General features: G+C 43.7%; 1 pseudogene; it reads left to right on the top strand.

Annotated features, from left to right (window-relative positions):
• Positions 1 to 906: 906 nt before the first annotated feature.
• Positions 907 to 6,252, top strand: LOC125532899 (annotated as a pseudogene).
• The last annotated feature ends 564 nt before the right edge of the window (positions 6,253 to 6,816 follow it).

The following is a 6,816-nucleotide window of genomic DNA, read 5'->3' as shown; positions in this document are numbered from 1 at the left end:
CCTTTAGCAAATTTATTGTTTAACCACATGCTTTTTCTGGCAGAAGCTTACATATAAACGCCGAGTCGGCAAAACAGAGATAAATATTTAAGCCGTGATTAAAAATGTAGCTTCCAAAGAAATTTCAAAAGAAATTTCAACGACACACGCGAGATGCATGATAAAAAACACCTACTTCGAGGCAGCAAGCTGCTTCTTTGTCCTGTACTCTTCAACAAGCTTTTTGTGCGCTGCATGTTTTAACTCGATCCTTAGTATCTCTGTCTCTAGTTGGTCATGAACCATGAAATCTTGGGTGACAATCTCCGTGCCATCGACAGACTGTGACTGAGTCTCCGACAGCTGTGGGGTGGAATCCATCTCATCGAACTCTACATAAGAGGTCATGAGACATCATCGTTACCAGGTCAGCTATGTAAGACAGTTGTTAGCAGTCCATGTGAGACTATCATCAACAGGCTGGTTAGCTAAGACGGGTTCTAACTCTGAGTTAGTAACTGCTTTGCAAAAACGGACGTAAATCCTTTGGACATCTGCTATAGATTGCAGATCTATACAAATTATTTTACCTGTCTCTAGTTGGTTAGCTAAGACGAGTGCTTAAGTTTTGCATGGCTGGAGATATAACTCAAGTTAGCAAAACCACGGTGCAAGCATGCAGTTTGCATGGTTAAAGTGAGGTTAGCTGAGTCCTAATTTTAAATCCGTAACCCCTCTGCTGTTAAGACGGTTCAACAGTTTGAGCACGGACCAACTAAAGATAATTGGATGCGGAACCGATATTCAAATCGCACCCCACCTGCTATGTTGCGCACATGCGGTGTGTACGCAGCCCGCGGAATTGCTAGCACCGGTACTTTTTTTGTTCAAACGTTGAATCGGTGGCATAATCATGGCGAGAATGCAATGGATTACCTAAACAGGAGATCCACGGCGAGTGAGATGAAGGAGACCGATAATTTTTCAGTGACGAGCGAACTCTGCAGAGGGATCAGGATTGGCTTTCCTTTGGAGAGCTCGCCTGTCGCCACCGATGCTATATGGAGAGAGATCTGGAACTCATCTGCCGACGACCCCACAAGTTAGTCAAATACTTGGAGGAACTATTTGAGAGCCCACATGTCAGTATGAGCTTGAAGTCCACCTACCACATTTTCACACCTCAGATGGAGGTACTCCTTGTAGGACACATATAAGGCCGACCCCACAAGTTAGTGAGAGACTTAGAGGAATTAGTAACTGAGAGCCCACTTGTCAGTGTCGTGGACGGTCAAGTGAAGTTGACCTACCACATCTCCTCACGCCCAAAAAACATGCCCATCTTTCATGCGTCGCAAAACTCACCCCACCTATCAGGTTATTCTAATCCTGCACGCAAAAAAACGAAATAGCCTCTCTCTTTCTTTCTCTCTCTCTCTCTCCCTCTCTCTTTCTCTTTTCTCTCTCTCCGAGATTCAAAATCATTGAAGGGGATCGCTGACAAACTGCAGTGAAGCAGATCCCCCCACAATTTAGAAAGGTGTGACTTCCGAACAGTCAGCACATAAGATTCGGCAATCAAAGGTTAGTAAAAAATTTATCAACGCACCTTTTGCGTGGCGATTCCTGATACACGAGATTCAATTTTTTAATGAATTTTTTGTGGTCGGGATTCATAGAATAAGACTGTTTAGTCTTACACTGTAGCTTTGATTTGAATTTGTTTTTTGTTTTGTATCCTCTCGTCCTTGTAATACGAGGTTGTTACTTTTGTTAGGTTTCATGGTTATCTTTGTGTTAAGTGTTGCACAAGCAAATTAGCATGAGAGGATCTCACTTTGGTTGAGGTTGTAGTTTAATGAAAAATTAATATATGTATATATTTATATTTGTTAATTACATAGAACTAAAAATATATCTCTGTTGATAACGACTTCGAAAAGTTTCAACACTGATACTGCAGGTTTATAACCTTTATATTTTTTACGTCTCTTTTTCAGGGCAGATGTTCAGGAGTGCGTCATCTGGTCAGGACAACAGGGACGGTTGGTCTTTGAACGACATCGGCAAGGATTTGGGAGGCAGGTAATAGTAAGGCAGTTGAACATTAGTGTTTGGTCTTTTATTCCTGGGACGTTTGCTGTCAAGGTGTCACCACTGAGAACACCAAATAGTAGATCGTTAACAACAACAAAAATGATTTATATATCCTGGATGAATGCTGTAATATCTGTTTATCATGTGCATCTACTTTGCAGTTGAGTATCGAGAGGTGGAAGAAAAAAAAATTACTACAAAACGAGAAGAAGATCAAGGATGCAGATGCTGTCAAACACGCACATGCCATGCGGGCTGGAATAATTGGAGTCAAGAGTGAGATACAAGTTCTTGGCAAATGCCCCAACCAGGAGCATGGTGTGCAATAGACACCTTCCAAGAGGAGCATTCTAAGCAGCAGAGACTCCTCTAAGCAGATTGTCCAGGTAACGACGAAAATATCAAACGCTGGTTTTAACGTATGTGGAAGCTTTGGTCGCACGTGCATCTCATTATTTTTTGGTTTGAAGGCACAGATGCCCACAAAGGCACAGAGCGGGCGTTGTGACGGCCCATCGTTTGTAGGCGGTCATAATGAAGAGGTGCAGGGTAACAGAATTTCCTTTGATGCAAGCAGAAGGATCATTGGCAACAAAAGCATTGGTGTTCAAGGATTCGGTACGGTTTGCACAAGCAAGAAGAGCCTAACGACAAAATCAAACATAGGAGCAATAAGCTCTACCATACAGCAGAATCAGAAAGCAATACAGGTGACAGCATATACGAACGTGCAACAACATTTAAAGCAAATGTATATTTTTTGTGAGCAATTTTTTCTTTGTTTTCATCTGGTATATTTAAATTGCAGTATCTTCCACACGTAGGTGTACGAGGAAGGAAGCAAGTATCGTGGTAGTCCACGAATTGATGAAAACATAAGGCAAGGTCCTTTGAAAGGATCACCTGTGGCGTTCAACATGAGGGGTCCTTCCAAAGGATCTCCGATGGCATTCAAAATCGTCAGCGAAATCACCAATGCACGGAGGTTGTTGCCAAGATTTGCTGGACAAGAGAGGCATGGGAAAACAAAGGTGACGTCAGAACTATGCTTTTTCAATTCAACACACAAACAGTTTTATGGGAGAACAGGGTAAAGTGGAGAACAGGAGGACGGCTGTCCGTCTTGTACGGCTGTATGTGCAGTTGTTCTTTTATATAGGATGTTATTGTGCGTCTCCGGTTGTATGGTGTAAACAGAAGCACATATGTGCCTCTTTGTGCAGATGTGTGTCTAGCATGGTTGCATTCCTGATGTGAACAGTGCCTCTGGTGTACTACTTATACTCGTTGAAGAGGCACGGGTCTGGTTTTGGTATACCAGATGAGCCCTGATGAGTCATATAAATCTTTTGTTTAGAAATTAAAAAAAATGCATATGCTGCTCTGGATATCTAATTCTGTTTCTTGCCATGTGTTCAGGATTTGGCGGAGGGGATAACAGACGAGGGAATGAAATGTCATAGTTCTCCATCCATTTCGAAGGAAACGCAACGTTCACAGCAGCAAGTAGCATACAGTGCCAGCACGGATTGCATGGTAGAAGCAGCACAGTCCCTTGGTTGCTCGAGTGCCGGAGAAACAGGGAGCAGCATTGCACAATCCAACATTGGAGAGGCAGACTCATTTATGGATTTGGTTGTGGCATGCAGAAACGATTCTGCTGCGCGTGACAAATAACAGAGCAGTAGCAGCTCCGCTGTAAGTGGACCTATGGCTGGTGATGAGACTAATGTCGTCAAAAGTGAATGCGATCAGATGAACGAAGACACGGTGGACAGAATCATCATGGCGCCGCCGACCATTGTAGAGAAAGAAATGGATGACATGTTTAAAGATTTCATATACCCAACGATTCAGGAGGTCACCGAAGCTGTCGAACCAGAAGGTGGTATGGTATTCGGATCATTGGATGAGTGCTTTTTCTTTTTCTGTAGATATGCTAGAAAGGTTAGCTTTGCTGCCAAACGACCAACGAGCAGAAGATCGACATATGATCAGCAGCTTGACAAGCAGGTTTTTCAGTGCACCAAGGAAGGGCAGAATAAAACAACTGAGAGACATGTTAAGGAGAGAAGGAGCAACTGCTTGATCCGGACAAGCTGCCCAGTCCAAATAACATCCAAGAGGGATACATACAGGAGGAAATGGTATCTGAAGAATGTGCGTCTAGAGCACAACCACGAGCTTCACCCATCTGATTGGATGCTGAAATTCATGAGATGCTATAAGAAGATGACACCTCAGGAGAAATTCTTTATACAAGTGCTGCATAAGGCGAGGTTAGAACCAAGGAAGGTTATGCAGATTTTTGCTGCCATGGGGAAATCGAGGCGAGAAATTATGTTCGACCCGATTGACATAAGCAACATTGCATGCCGGGAGAGGGCTGGAGAGCGCGGCACTAATATCGCAGACACCATGAAACTGTTTGCTGATATGCAGAGGCGGAGGCCGGGATTCCACCATGTGGAAGAGATAGAGAACAATGTAGTGCGCAGCCTGTTCTGGACAGACTCCCTGTGTAAGATGAATTATGATCTATATGGAGATTTCATGTCTTTTGACACCACATTCTCTACGAATATATATGGCTTGCCATTTGCACCAATTATAGGTGTCGACAACCACGGGTCGACCGTCCTATTTGGGGTAGGCCTTTTGAAAGATGAGAAAATAGGGTCGTTCAAGTGGCTCCTAAGCACGTTTGTTGAGGCAATGGGAGGTAAAGAGCCGAAATACATAATAACAGACCAGGACCAGGCGATGAAGACTGCAATAAAGGAGGCTCTTCCGAGGACGAGGCACAGGTTCTGTTGGTGGCATATTAGGAAGAACCTGAAGGAAAATAACGCAGTAGTGTTTGCGCAGCACCCAGGGATGTGTGATGATATATTTCGAATCATCAAAAACTCACTAGATCAAGACGAGTTTGAGCGTGCCTGGAAAGCAGCAATTTCTCTGCACAAGGCGGAAGGCAACAAACATCTGAACACGCTATGGGAACTCCGAACTTTTTGGGTGGTCGACCTACTTCAAGGACGGTTTCTATCCTTTCTCGTCAACAACCACTCGAAGTGAGAGCACGAATTCTATGTGGAAGAATTACGTCGACCACTCGGACACTATAAAAAGGTTTGTTGAAGCGTATCACACGATTCAGCAAATTGCCTCGCCACGCTTGACAAGAAAAGATACCGAACAGAAGAGAAGACGCCATCACTAGAGACGGGTTTTCCGATTGAAAGACAAGCAAGTCAAGTATACACGAATGAAATTTTCAGGAAATTCCTGCTGGAGCTATGGAACCGGACTTACTTCAAGTGCTCTGATCTGGCAAAGGGAAGGCAGTATTTTTTAAAAAAGATTATTGATCCTGGAGATAAAGTGTGGAGACCTTATCCCGGCGAGGAATTTGATAGGTCTGAGTTCAGGGTAGACGTGGATGAGCAAAAAGAAATATACAGTTGCAGCTGCAAGAAAATGAGTAGGGATGGCATTCAGTGCTGCCATGTGCTTAAGGTGATGGACCAAACAGGCATGGTCGATCAACTTCCCAAATCCTTTGTCATCCCCAGATGGACCAGGAATCTATCAGAGAGTCTAAAAGTTCTGTCTACAAGTCAAGGTGATAGCATGAGCATACATGACGATGAAACTATGAGATTCGGCCTCGCTTACGCTGAGTTGTCGGATATCTGTTCAAATGCATGCAGAAAAGAGAAGGCATACCTTGTGCTGCATGAGTGTACGGTAGACATGAAAAGAAAAGTCATGGCGGCACTTGCCAAGGAACCAGACACATGCATTCTTGTCGAAACTCTCAAGAACCCTCCCATGAGTGGCTCAAAGGGTACGAAAAAAGGAGATCGAATCAAAGCTGGTTCTGAGAAGAAAGGAAAAGGCTTCAAAGCCGCAACCAAGTGCGGCCGTTGTCGAGAAAAGGGTCACAGGAAAACAAACTGTCCGGATAACCCAAAAGTGCAAGAGAGGATGAGGATTGAAGAGGAAAAGAGGAAATAACAGCTGGAGAAGAGGGCAAGGTCAATGAAATGGCCGACAACACCGACAACACCATCGAGGACATCAAACGGCTCAGGACAATGCACTCCAAGCCTAGGAGGAAGATGTCAGACGCCAGCAATTCCAACGACCCCACTGACAGCAGGGAGCATTTAGCAAAGTCTTGCATCTACGCCAAAATCAAACATGACACAAGCCAGGCACACCGAATGCGTGCAGGGAAGCCCGGGACAAGGCACGGAATCTGTGTAGTCCATTTCCAGAAAGGAAAGGTCTGAGTGGAGACTTTTTGGTACCGGAGAACAGTACGAATAGAAAAATTAAAAGGTAATAATGCAGCTTAAACAGGACGTGAGGAAAAAATAGTGATGACTGCAATCTTTCACTTTGTTTTTATGTATGAATATTAATTTTACAGGTAAATAGGTTGAATAGCTACGCAGAAGGGTCGGTTTGCACAAGGGTCGGGAAGGAAGTATGGATCGTTGAACATTCAAAAACAAGGCCGCATGTGGAGCGATGCAATAGTAAGAAATTGGTTGGGATTGTTTATTTTCTTGTGCTGTGGTTATAAGAATGGGTTGTAAGTTAATTTGCTACAGTTATAGAAACAAAAAATTTAAACAAGAACGCCTTTTGCTTCTTTATGTTTTTTTTACTCTGCGGACAAAAATATCAGAGGCACAGGTTTCCTTGTTATTTTCCGCAGCCTCCTCGGTT

Source organism: Triticum urartu, chromosome 1 (genome assembly GCF_003073215.2).
Source record: "Triticum urartu cultivar G1812 chromosome 1, Tu2.1, whole genome shotgun sequence".
Classification (NCBI taxonomy): Eukaryota; Viridiplantae; Streptophyta; class Magnoliopsida; order Poales; family Poaceae; genus Triticum; species Triticum urartu.
Note: the sequence above shows the minus strand (reverse complement) of the source record. Positions and strands in the feature narration are given on the sequence as shown.